The sequence below is a fragment of the Marmota marmota genome, unplaced genomic scaffold (assembly GCF_001458135.2).
Source record: "Marmota marmota marmota unplaced genomic scaffold, marMar, whole genome shotgun sequence".
Classification (NCBI taxonomy): Eukaryota; Metazoa; Chordata; class Mammalia; order Rodentia; family Sciuridae; genus Marmota; species Marmota marmota.
In genome coordinates, this window is record NW_025999962.1 from 920,367 (window position 1) to 934,647 (window position 14,281).

Below are 14,281 nucleotides of genomic sequence, written 5' to 3' on the forward strand. Positions count from 1 at the left end.
TAGGAGAAGGCTCCACCCCACCCAGGAGAAGGCTCCACCCCACCCAGGAGAAGGCTCCCCCCCCACCCAGGAGAAGGTTTCACCCCACCCAGGAGAAGGCTCCCCCTCTGTTCGCATTTCTCCACTGTTAGGTGGCAAACATTTTTATGTACTTATCTGAAGATTCTACTTTTCTTTTGATATTTGCCTCTCGGCGGCTTTTTACCATTTTTCTCTCTGGATGGTGGAGCTTTATTATTTTTTCATTGGATTTTTAGAAAAATATTTTGATGAATTATAAATTTTGTGAACTGTATGTTACAAATAGTCGTCCTCAGTTTAGTGTTCCCCACACCATATACACATAGCACACGCATGCACATACCACACCACACACCACACACACAGCATGCACACACAGAACACACCACACACATACAGCACACACACCACACACACACATAGAGCATGCACACACCACACACACAGACACAGCATGCACACACCACACACCCCACACACATACAGCACACACAGCACACAGACACAGCATGCATACAGCATACACCACACACACACCACACAACACACACACAGCATGCACACACAGCACACACCACACACACACACACACACACACACACACACACACCTGGTCATGGCCAAGCGTCAGGCTGCCCTGTCCCTCCCTGGCGGCCTTAGTCTTCCATGAGGGGCACGGCAGCTGTGTTCCGGGAGGCTCCGGGAGGTCCCTCTGGACCTGCAGAGCTGTGTCTTGGATGAGCTACGCACTGTCCCCGCTCTGCAGCTGGCCTTGCAGTGAGACAGGTGACCCAGGTCTCCTTCTTCTTTGGCCTCAGTGGTGCCTGGAGAGCCTCCTCTCTGCTCGGCCACGGCACCCTCGGTCCCAAGCCCATCCACCCGCGACCCTGGGGTGTCACTCCACTGACCTCTCTATTTATAGTTTAAAAATATAAATAGCAGATTATCTGATTAAAGCAGAGCCATTTGATAGGAAAATTTTCTTGGTTATCTATCACTTTAGTTTTGAAGGAAAAACGTTTCAAATCAAACACACATTCTACATCTACTGGGATTTTCATTGGAATTCTAATTTTTAATCACTTAATTCAGGGAGGTTTGACATCTTTAAAAAGCTGAGCTTTCTCATCTGGGAACATATACTTTTCCGGTTATTTGACTTTCTCTTCACACCTATGCTCTGGTCAGTCTCCAGAACACTTCTGGTCTTGGCTGCGTATTTTGCTATTATGAGTGTCCTAGCCGACCTGTTCTGGCACACAGGAAAGCTGGGCATCCCGGGTAGTGACACTCTGCGGATTGCATGGTCGCTGGTCGTTGTCACCCCCTGGCTTAAGGAGACAATCTGTGAGTGATACCCTTTTATTGCTGCCTTCCTGAGGTACCAGTCCCAGATCCACTGTCTATGTTGGCCCCCAGGAGCCCAGTCTGTGAGGACGAGGAGGCCGCAGAACCAGCTCTCACAGGAAGGACCCGGCCACGCTTCTGATGGTGACCAAATGGAGTGGGATATCAGTTCATTTAGAAGCAGGTCTTTGCACTTTGAAATAATGACTAGTTCTGTGGGTGGCAACGTGTTCCACACCTTGGCCCTTCTGAGCTGGCTTTCCCGTGCTCACAGTACCAGTGACAGGGTCAAGGAATGACTCGCTCATTCAGCAACCATTGGCCCTTCATCTGGCCCAGTCCTGGGCTCGGGGAATTTATTAATGGAGAAGTAAGCAAAAATCCTTAGTTTACCTGGTGCATAAATACAACACTAAGCTGGGGAAAACGTGACCTTAGAAGAATAGAGAAACCCGTACAGGGAAAGTGAAGTACAGGGGGGTGGGGCCTGGAGTCCTGCACTGTTATTAAGGTTGAGTTCCAGGTGGCTATATTGAGCTCCCTGGCCATCAAAGCAAAAGAGGAAACAAGTTAATATGTGGAGGGCTTTGCCTCCCAGGGCACAAATATCCAAGCTGACTCTTGAACTCTTTCTTTTCATGGCCTTACTGATGCCCAGTAGTTTGATACTATAAAAGAAACAAAGAAGGTTTATTTAGGCCAGATCTTGTGGGGTCCTGAAGGCCATGTCACAGCATTGGGAATAAACACAGTGAGCGCTGGGAACGGTGTGCGGAACAGCCTGGAGCCACCCTGTGTTCTGTTAGTCACTCTGGTTCCTTTAGAAGTTAGGTGGCTTGGGTCCAGTGCCTTTGCTCTGAGCCTTGGCCTTTCTGAAACATGGAAAGGGACTCTTCACCCTAACTGTCACCTCACTTAGTTAATTGTTGTATTGAAAGTGCGTCTGGTTGTCAAGTGTGAGAAAAGCGAGGGCAGGAGTAATCTTGATTCCCATCTCTGAAGTGGAACATGTGGATGGGAGGAGAGTCTGGGGCGCTGATGAGGGATGTGGGGACAGTGGGGACCGTGAGCATCCCCCAGGAGGGCCCCTGGCTGTCCTGCTGGGAACGCAGAACGTGTGAGCCCTCAAGGCCAGCCGGAGTGGCGGAAGTCCTAGTCAGGGCCAGGAGGGTCCAAAGGAGGATCTCTGCATGTCAGTCTGACAGTGGGGACCTCAGCCCTGCACAGAGGCCACCACGACCTTACACAGGAAGCTCTCTGCCAGGATGTCGGTCCTCTGTCATCTTGGGTGGAGCCAGCCCTGTACTGGTCCTCAGAGCCAAGGTAGGGCCTTTCACAGTGACGCACGGGGCCTGCAGGGTTTGCCCCAGTGGTCCCGCGTGCACCCCCATGGCCAGGGCCATCCTTGGTGAATGCCGTTGTGCCTTAGAGAGTCCGCTTGTTGTTCAGGCTGACGCAGGGTGACCGGCATCTGGGAGGTCTCACCCCACTCGCGAATTCTGCAGGCTGGCGGTTGGCACAGGGGTGCCCAGTCTGTGCCTCGAGATGCTGGGACCTCGGCCCAGAGGATGTGAGGGCTGGGGTGTCGAGGGCTGGGCTCCCCCGTGGAGCCCCCAGCCTGTCCCGCATGGCAGCCGGCCACCACGAGACCCAGGCTCCTCCCACCCTCGCTTCCATTCTCCTCCCGGAGCTGAGTGCTCAGGGCAGACAGGGTGGCTGCCTGCCCACCGCCCGGAGTCCTGCCCGCGGTGCTCCCCGGGCTTGGACCTTCTTTCTCCAGCGCCCGCTGGATCCCGGTTTGCCTCCTGGCTCCCAGGTGTCTCTTCAGTGGGTACCGCGTGTCACCCGAGACCCTCAGGCTGGGCGGCTCCTGGACATCTTCATGGACACTAAATGCACAAAGAACCGAGGACCCAGCATGGGAGGCCCCAGCTGGCACAGGAGAGCTGGGCTGGGGCACTGTCCTGTGCCCATCAGCCCTGTGACTCGTGACTTCACGCTTGAACGTCAGCCGCCGTGGGACTAGGGAGGGACGTCACACCCTAGCTGTGTCCTCAGAGCTGCACCTGACCAGCGTGACTTGGCTCTGGGATCTCACATGGCACTGACCAGGGGCCACCAAGACCTTGCTGACTCCATGTGGCTGCTCTAACTACATGGGACATCAGGACACCCAGATGGGGCCAGGTGGCCTCCAAGCCCAAGGACGGACGCCTCCTTCCCAAAATCCTGCTGGGGAAGCCCTAAGCTGGTGCCTCGGGCAGGGCTGGACGCCACCCGCTCCTGGAGAACGTGGGGGTGAGCAGAGAGCTGCCTCCTGGTCTGTCCTCACCCCAGGGAAGCCGGAGGCCTGCAGAGCATATTTAGCCGAATGGAATTTTCTCCTGGAGCCGTTAAGCCCAGCTCTGCTGCGGGCCCAGCGCTTTCTATTTATGTGACAAATGGCCCTGGTCCCCGCCTGAGGAGAGCCCGCTTCCTGAGTCTTTCATCATGCAGAGACAAACCCCAGTGGCGCCTGGTTCGGGTGTGGGAGGCCTGCAGGATGGCACCCGAGGCCAGCAATGCACAGGAGGGCTCGGGTCCCTGAGGCTCTGCAGGTCCAGGGGTGGGGTCCAGGTATGTCCAGGCGGACGGAGGCCCTGCGTGCTGTGGGGGGAGTAAGTGGCTGAGGGACAGGCAGGTGGGCAGCCAGGTGGCAAGGGGAGTCAGGTGGTGACCAGGTGGCTTGTGGGAGTCCAGGGTCACCTGGTTGCCACCTGACTCGTCAAGGCCCCTGGGAGGCCGTGTGGCTGCGTCCTGGAGTCTGGAACTGTGTCACGTGTCCATGGCCTTCCTCTGCTCTCAGCCTGGGCACGGCGGTGCCCACCAGTCTGGACGAGGGAATGAAGGGGTGAATGAGGAGTCGGGGTGCAGAGGTGCCAGCCGGGCCTGCCTGAAGGAGAAGCAGACCCCCCCCCCCACCCTGGTGGCATGGGTGCCCCGCGGCCCTGCATGCAGGGGCACAGGAAAGCGGAGCTGGGAGTGTGAGCCTGACTTGCCAACTAAGGGCTCACAGCAAGACTAGTGAGCAGTAAATACCGGGGAAGGACGAGGACAGGGCAGGCCCTCCACGCCCCCTGTGCTTTCCCAGGGGGCCGCAGAGCCTGCCCTGAGCCCGGGGTTCGGAGCGCCTCTCCTGGAGACCTCGTCCCTGGCCATCAGTCTCCGGGCCTTGGCTCCTGGCTCCTGGAGCCCAGCAGACCTGGGTCGGGGGCTGTGCAGACCTTCATTTAAATGCAGATTTTGACATTCTGCTCCTGTCTAGTTGGGAATACTAATTAGAGCAAGTGCTTGGATGATCTAGAGTCGGGCACATTTGCAAATTAGACATTTTATTTCTCTCACTATTTTTTTTTGTTTGTTTGTTTTGTTTTGCATTGAGAATTTTTTCTCCTTTGTCATGTTGCTAGTCTAAAGAGAAACCACGGTTGCCCCTGCATGTCTCTTCAGGGGAAGGGTCAGGGTTAGGGGGGTGGACGGACAGGCCTCCACGCTCCCCTCCAGGCCCACCCAGGTCCTCACTCTTACCACCTCTGACCACCTGGAAGCGGGTATCCCTGCCAAGGGGCAGCTGCCTGAAGCTGGCCATGTGCCGCCCAAGCAAGATGTGCAAAGTGTGGTCGGGAAAATGTTCTTTTGTCTAAAAAAAAAAAAAGATTAAAGCTGGGGAGGCCGAGGCAGGAGGATCACAAGGCAACCTAGCAAGACCCTGTCTCAAAATAAAAAGCTAAAAAAAAGGCTGGGGATGTGGCTCTATGGTTAAGTGCCCCTGGGTTCATCCCTGGTACCAACAAATAAACAAACAAATAAATAAAACAAAAAAGCATAAAAAATGCAAAGAAAGAGCTGACCCACAGCCCGTGCCAGACAGACAGTGGCTGCCTCCAGTGCTCCCTCACCCGACTTTGCTCCTGTTTTGGAAGGAGATCCATGTGTCCTCTGCCGTCAGTCTTTGGTGACCCTCCCATTCCAGACCTGGTTGGTGCCCACCTAGGAGACAGTGTGGTGGGACCAGGGCCACTGGCCTAGCCTAGCGAGGACAACCTGGGACCCGGGCCGGGGCAGCTCCCTCCAAGACGTGCCGTGGCTCTGCAGGGAGGGGGGGGGGAAATCAGGTGCTCTGAAGACCAAGGGGAGTGAAAGTGCACTGGGGGGGGGCAGCAGCAGGTGTTGTGGGGGGCCTTGGGAGGCGATTAGTGCCCTGATAACAGAGAGCCCAGAGTCCCCCACTTTCCACCCTGTGAGGACAGTTGGAAAGCACCGTAAGCCAGACACCGAATCTGCTGGATCTTGTGGCCTCCAGGACTGTGAGAAGAAACCTTCTGTTGTTTATAACTCTTCTGATGCATGGCATTTGGTCATAGTAGCGAGTGGACGAGGACACCAAGGGAAGGCTCCTGTCACTGTGCCTGACCTTGCTGGAGGTGGGGGGCCGTGGGCAGGAACAGGCCTTAAAACGGAGAGCCAACACCAGCAGGAGCACGAGTCTCCCTCTCGCACCTCCACCTGGACAGAGGGTGGTCTGCCGAGGTGCCAGCCCTTGGCATGGAGCTGTTCTTCCTGGGAGTGGTGGAGGCTGGGCCGGGGCGTGTGGATGATGTGAGGTGTGCAGCGGAGGTGGAGGACTCTGCAGGGGCCAGTGTGCAGCCTCATGCTGACCTCCAGGGCCTGGCCACAGCCTTGTCTCCAGGAGGGAGGGCTCAGCAGCTCAGCAGGTCCTCAGAGGTGCAGGGCAAGAGCCAAGCAGGTCTGTGCCACCCGCCCCTTCCCCACAGCAGGACCAGGACCCGAAGCTCATGCCAGAACTTGGTTCCTGCATTTCACATGGGAATGACAGTCCCTGCCCACGGCAGTGCCACAGGGTGCCCCTGCCAGGTGTGAGGCTCGCCTCCGTGTCAGGCTGACACACCTAGTCACCAAATCCCACACCGACAGTTCCTCCACCATGTGGGCTGCAGAGCCCGGGACGGGCTGTCCTCGGGTCACAGGGGACGTGCAGCCCCATGGGCAGACTGTACCTGCCTCCTCCCGAGACCCATGGACACTGTGGGTGGGCGGAGGAGCCAGGGGCGTGTGGCTCCCGGCAGACCAGGGCTCAGCCAGGCCACACTGCAGGGGCTAGTGAACAGGCCAGGCCACGGGACACTGCATCTGCAGGACAAGGACATTCCCTCAGTGACAGACTCCACGGGAAGTTAGTCATCTCTGGGGTGAGGGATCGCAGCTGGGGGACCTAGGGGATCCCAGCTGGGCCTTGATGGGAACAGGGACAAAGCTAGACCAGGGAGCCCGTGTGTCCCCAATGACAGTGGCCAACATGCTGCAGCGTGTGCCGCAGGCTGAGCCTGCGATCCGCCTGGTGCCCACACAGTCCCAAGTGTAGAGTTTCCCTGCTTTAGTTTACAGGTGAGAAAACCAAGGCCGGAGTCGTTGAGCACCAAGCCGAGGTCACCAGCCCACTGGTCAGCGGGGGCTGTGACCTCCACCCGACGCGTGCAGACTGAGTCTGAATCTCGGCTGACCAGGGTCCTTTTCCCCACTGGACACCATCCCTGCAGACTGACGCTCTGCCTGTCGGCCTGTGGCAGGGCTGACACTGTCCCTCCCTTACGTTCCGGTCCCCAGCCCTGCCCCACTCGCCTGCTGCCTGGGCAGCCCCCCTCCCACTAGTCCCGACCTGATGTGCTCCATCCCCCTCGTTATCGCTCCTCTGAAATTAAGCTGCCGCTTACCTGTGGGCTGATTTTATGGCTGACTTTTCAAGGACAGGCATTTTGGGTTCAGGGTCCGTGTCACTGCCCCCTCTGTGAGCTGCGGATCGGTTCCATATGGAGACAGCCTGAGTGTTTCCAAGTCCCCCTCCTCGTCAGGTGTCAACACTGAGCCGGTGCCAGGGTCACTCTTTGAGGAGGGTCAAAGGCACCCGGCCCAGGAGAGCAGCCGCGTGGAGAGGGGGGCGGCGGGGGACGCTCAAGTTCAATAGAGGACAGAGGCGATGTGGACATTGGGCCAGAGGCGGAGACAGCGCCCAGCGTAATCTCCTGCAGCGTGCAGGGTGCACGGGGAGCTCCTGGGCCGTGGGCACAGGAATGGTCTCAGCAGCACCAGGCCCGGCGTGTGCACAGGAGACGGCTCTGGAGAAGTCCTGTGGGCAGCTGGCACGTCCTCTTGAGAAGGTCTCATCTTGGTCTTCCTCTTGGGGAGTCAGAGCCTGTGTTTCCCTGTCTCTGGGTCCCCAAAGCCATTTCACTGCACTGGCTGGGCAGTCGGCTGCCTGGAGGGTCAGCTAGGCCCTGGGCACAGCCCGACATGAAGCCACAGAGAATGACCGGAGGAGGGAACCTCACTGTGGTGGCCAGGGAGCGGCTCCCCCATGTAGAGCCTGATGCAGGAGCCCAGCGGCCAGCACCAGGCACTCAGGTCCAGAACCTCAGCGTGTGGTGGTGGACAGTGGCACCACTGCTGCCACAGCCTGGCAAGTCCCAAAGAAAAGAGCAGGGCCTGGTTGTGCCAGCCTATGCCCTCTGCACTGGCACACGGACACGCAGGACAAGAAGCTCCAGCCACTCGGTGCCCAGCGCGTCCTTCACAGCCCGCGCTCAGAGTGGGAGTCTGTGTTTTGTGACTTTTTGCTGTTGCTGAATCTGTGAGTGTGTTTTCTTTTCTTCTCCTTTTCATACTCTTTTTCTTCCATTTTCTTTCTTTTCACCCCATTTTCCACTTTTTTTTTTTGCTTTTCTTTCTTTCCCCTTCTTTTCTCCTTTAATTTCGAAATTTTCTTTTAAAAAATGATTTTTTTACTTTTTAGTTTATTCTGTAGTTTTTGCTCCTTATTTCCTGCTCTTGCTGGTGCTGTGGTTTCACTTGCTTAACTTGGTTTTTACTTTATTACTTGACCTGTGTCACTGTCATTTTCTTATTTCTGTGCAATACTGGGAATCAAAGTGGTGGGTGCTCAGCAGCCCAGCTCAGAGAAGCTGCACCTTACTCCAGCCACAGCACAGCCCTGATCAAAACTCACTGGATACTCTAACTCAAAGAATATGGGAGCCAGGTGCAGTGGCCACACCTGCAATCCCAGTGGTCAGGAGGCCAAGGCAGGAGGATTGCAAGTTTGAGGCCAGCCTCAGCAACCTAACAAGACCCTGTCTCAAAATTAAAAATAAAAAGAGCTGGAGATATGGCTCAGTTAAGCTCCCCCAGGTTCAATCCCTGGAAGAAGAAGAGGAAGAGGAAGAAGGAGGAGGAGGAGGAGGAGGAGGAGGAGGAGGAGGAGGAGGAGGAGGAGGAGGAGACAAAGTCTCCTCACAGCTGACCCCTGAGGCATGGCTGGGGACCTGAAGTACTACCCCTGGAAGTTTACCCCACAGCAACAGCGAGGGAACTGACCCAGTGGTTGTGAGCATAGTGTCTACGAGGGAACGTGGCGTAGTTCACTCATGTTCTATCTGACCACACAGTGCTGACAAGACTCAGGGAGTAGCCACAGGGGTTCACCCCATAATATCCTGCCATCTATAACATACACCCCTGAACCACCCAAGGGACCCCATTCGCACCAAGCCAAAGAGAAAGTATGTCCCTCAGGCACTGACTCTCCACATTGTGTCAAAAACCTCTAATCATGGGGCTGTGGGTGCAGGTCAGTGGTAGAGTGATTGTTTTGCACAGGGCTCTGGGATTAAGCCTCAGCACCACACACACACACACACACACACACACACACGTTCAACATCTCTAATCATGGCCAAAGATGCCACAGGGGAGCTACACTACAAAGTCCAATAGGAATTAAACTCAGCTCTACACAACTACCTGATATCCCAGGGTGCATCTTCAAGAGGAGCCTGCTGACTAAGACGCCTTCACGTAGTAGCACAGAGATATTGCACCAGAGGCCTAAAGGTCAACACAGAAACACAGGAAGTACAAAGAAACAAAGCAACGTGACCCCTCTGAAACCCTAACTCTCCATAACTGACTCTTAAATTGTCAAAGCAGATGGGATAGCTGAGACAGAAGACAAAAGAATTAATGTTTAAAAGCCCAGTGAAGTCCAAGAGGATACAAATAAACATCTGAATGAATTAAGGAAGAAGATGCTGAATATGAATGATTCAATAAAGATAGAAATATTGAAAGGAATGAAACAGACATCTTATTAGACGTCTTGTTAGAACAGTAGACATGCAAAGGAAAGAAAGAAAATAGTCAAACATCATGAGTAGAAGAACCCATCAAACTTATGGGGTAGGAAGAAACAAGCCAGAGTATCCAAAACAGCCAGAGGAGAAACAACAACAGTAACAAAAGACAGGAACAGCCTTCAGCAACAGTTCTGAAAGTAAGTAGTCTAAATTCTCCAATTAAAAATGTAGCCTGACTGATTGGAATTGTCATTCGACCCTCAGTGTGCTGCCTTTCAGAAACTCGCTCACTGGTGAAGACCAAGAATAACAGGGTGGAAGAGGGTATTCCAAGCCAATGGGACCTAAGAGCAGGCAGGAGTAGCTGTATGCATATGCGCCCAACAGACCTCAAGCCAAAATCAGTGAGACAAGACGTCTACTGCATATCGATAAGAGAACAGATTATCAAGAAGACATGACTATTATCAATACATACGCATAGAATGCTGAGCACCCAGTTTTATAAAATAAACCCTGCTAGACATAAAGGGAGAGATGAGCTCTGATACAATAATACTAGGTTAGTTTAATTCCCTACCCTCACAAATAGACATATCGTGGAGGCAAAAAAAAAAATTAACACAGAGATATCAGAGTTAAGTTACATATAGATTAAGTGGGCTTCACAGACATCCACATAATATTCCATCCAACAGCTGCCAAATACACATTTTTATCAACACATGGATCTTTTTCCAAAATGTATTATATATTTTTTCATAAAGCAAATCTTAACAAAATTTAAAATAGAAAATAATTTCTTGCATCTTGTCATAATGGAATGGAACTATAAATTAGCTGCAAGATAAACTAAGGAAATTATACACATCCATGGATGGTTGAACAATACCCTTTTGAATGAACAGTGCATCATTAAAGAAATCAGGAGAAAAATTTAAAATTCTAGAATCAAATGTAAGTGGAAACACAACATACCAGGATCTATGGAATATAAAGAAAGAAGTTCCAAGAGGGAAGTTTACACTTATGAGTGGTTACATTAAAAAAAAAATAAACACTAGAGAGATAACAAATAAATTACCTAATAATGCATGTCAAGAAGTTGTGAAAAACAAGAACAAACTAAACTCAAAATTGGCAGAGTAAAGAAATAATAAAGATCATGGTATAAATAAATCAGAAGCTAAAAATAAAATACAATGGGTCAATGGAACAAAGGCTTCATTTTTAAAAAATAATGAGCAAAGTTGGCAAATCTTTAGCTAAACTAAATTAATGGAGAGAAGATACAAATAAATAAAATTAGAGATGCAAAGGAGATCTTACAACAGATATCACCAAAATCCAGAGAAATTATTACAGAATATTTGAAAAATTATACTCCAACAAATTGGAAAATCTAGAAGAAATTGACACATTTTGGGGTGCATGTGACCTACCAAAATTGAAAGAAAAGGATGTAAAATATCTAACCAGATCAATACCAAACAATGAGATTGAAGTAGTAATAAAATGTATCCCAATAAAGAAAAGCCCAGAACCACACAGGCTACTCAGTTAAATTTACTAGATTTATATATAAAAAAAGAACTAATATCAGTGCTCTTCAATCTATTCAATAAAATAGTAAGAGAAGAATATTTTTTTCAAAATCATTCTACCGAGCCAAAATTATCCTGCCACCAAAACCTGATAGTGACTCAAAAGAAAATTATAGAGCAATATCTTTGATGGACATGTATACTAAATCCTAAATAAAATAAAATCCTAAATCAAACACTTTCAAATTTAAAAGATCACATGCCATGATAAAGTTGGTTTCATTCCAAGATGTAAGGTTGGTTCAAAATATGCAAATCAATAAATATAATACAGCAAATAGAAAGAATTAAGGATAAACATCACATGATCATTCGAATAGATGCAGAAGAAGCCTTTGGTAAAATCCAACTTTCCTTTATAAAAAAGGCTGTGAATAAATTCAATAGAGAAGAATCATATCTCAAAATAATAAAGGGTACACATATAACAAATACAAAGTTTACTACCTCATACTGAATGGAGAAAAACTGAAAATATTTCCTCTAAAACTAAGAAAAAGACAAAGGTGTCTATTATGTTCACTACTCTTAACACTACACTTATACAGCACTGGAAACTCCAGCCATAGCAATCAGACAAAAGAAAGAAATAAAATGGATACAAACAGGAAGGGAGGAAGCCAAATCACCCCTGCTTGCAGATGATGATTTTATAGTTAGAAAACTCTGAAGACTCCACTAAAAGACTCTTAGAGATGCTAAACAAATTCAGCAAAGTCACAGAATACAAAGTCAACATATGAAAATCAGTAGATTTTATATACACCAACAATGAACCTCTGGAAAAGAAATCAGGAAAACAGATTCACAGTAGTCTTTTAAAAAAAAATAAAAGGCAAACTATCAAAACCACAAGAAAATACCTAGGAACAAACCTAACCGAAGAGGTGAAACACCTCCTCAAGGAAAACTGCAAGTCACTGAAGAAAGAGACTGAAGAAGACCCTAGAAGACGGAAAGACGTACCATGTCCGTGGAGTGGGAGAGCTCTGTGGTCAAGATGGTCACTGTGCTGAACGTGATGTACAGATTAAGTGCAATTCCCATCAAAATACAATGGCATTCTTCACAGAAGTAGAAAAAAATCTAAGATTTATATGGAAGAACAAAAGACCCAGATTAGCCATAGCAATTCTGAGCCAAAAGACCAACGTTGGAGGCATCTCAATACCTGATTTCAAAAATACTATGAACATGACTATCAAAAACAGCATGGTATGTGACTGAAAACAGACAGGTGGACAACGGACGGGGACAGAGGGCACAGAAATAAACCCACTCAGCTCCAGCCACCTGACCCTCGACAGGGTGCCTCTTCAACAAGAGTGCTGGGGAGGCTGGATGACGTGCAGGTGGAGTGAGACCCCCGTCCTGACTGTGTACAACCCAAAGCGGACCAAACACTTCAACGTGAGACCTGCCATTCTGAAACTGCTAAAAGGAGCACGGGGGAAACCCTTCAAGACACGAACAGGGATCCATAGCTCAGGTGGCTCAGGGTGGACAAGTGAGGTCAGCCACATGAGAGCTTCCGCACAGCACAGGGAACAGCAGCAGCCCGCAGGGCGGAGGAAACTCCAGCTCCTCAGGACGGAGGCTTCAGGTCCAGATGTACAAAGAACTCAAAAAACGTCAGCCACAGGGAACAAGGGACCCATCAAACATGGGCAAATGATCTGAACACTTTCCAAAAAAAAAAAAAAAAGCTACAAATGGCAATAAATACATGAAACAATGCTTAACAGCTTCAGCCAGCAGGGAGTGCAAATCAAAACCACATCGAGAGTCCATCGAGCCCGGTTAGAATGCCTGTTATCAAAACAACGAACTGTAAATAGCAAAGGCTGGCGAGATCGCGGGGAGAAGGGAACAGGGACGCACCGACGCCACGGAACTCAGCATACGGCACCTTCAAGAAACTAAAAGTAGACCAACCACAGAGCCAGCGTGGCAGCCCTGGCACACACCCAGGGATTCGTGGCCCGCTGAAGGGCACGCAGGCCACGTCACTGGGCCTCGGTGCCCATCAGCAGGTGCATGGAGAAAGAAAACGGGCTCACCTGCAAAACAGAATGTTCATCAGTCAGAAACCCGAATGAAACCCTGGCGGAGGAACTGGAGGTGACCATGTAAAGCCAAAGAGCCAGACACAGAAAGGCCTGGGTTCTGTGCATGAGAGTGTGTGTGTGTGCGTGTGCATGTGGGTGTGTATGCGTGTGCATGTGTGCATGTGTTCCCATGTGTGTATGTGTGCACGTATGTGTGCATGCATGTATATGACATGTGTGTGCATGTGAGCATGGTTGTGCATGTGTGTGCATGGGTGCATACGCGTGTGCATATATGTCATGTATGCAGTGTGAGTGTGTGCATTCTGAGATGGGTCAGAGCACAGTCTCTACACAGCTGGGGTTTGGTTTTCCTTGGGATCCTGTCCTGCTGGCTCTCAGCTCACAGCCACTGGGCACTGCACTCCCATGAAGTCTCGGGAGCTCCCATTCTCTGCAGAGTGGGCCTTAGTGCCCTTCTCCAAAGGGCCCTGTGGCTGTGGAGGCCAGGATGCCTGCTCAGGGGCAGGAGGCAGGGTACCTGCTCAGGGGCAGGGGGCAGGGGCCTGCTCAGGGGCAGGGGGCAGGGGCCTGCTCAGGGGCAGGGGGCAGGGGCCTGCTCAGGGGCAGGGGGCAGGGGCCTGCTCAGGGGCAGGGGGCAGGGGCCTGCTCAGGGGCAGGGGGCAGGGGCCTGCTCAGGGGCAGGGGGCAGGGGCCTGCTCAGGGGCAGGGGGCAGGGGCCTGCTCAGGGGCAGGGGGCAGGGGCCTGCTCAGGGGCAGGGGGCAGGGGCCTGCTCAGGGGCAGGGGGCAGGGGCCTGCTCAGGGGCAGGGGGCAGGGGCCTGCTCAGGGGCAGGGGGCAGGGGCCTGCTCAGGGGCAGGGGGCAGGGGCCTGCTCAGGGGCAGGGGGCAGGGGCCTGCTCAGGGGCAGGGGGCAGGGGCCTGCTCAGGGGCAGGGGGCAGGGGCCTGCTCAGGGGCAGGGGGCAGGGGCCTGCTCAGGGGCAGGGGGCAGGGGCCTGCTCAGGGGCAGGGGGCAGGGGCCTGCTCAGGGGCAGGGGGCAGGGGCCTGCTCAGG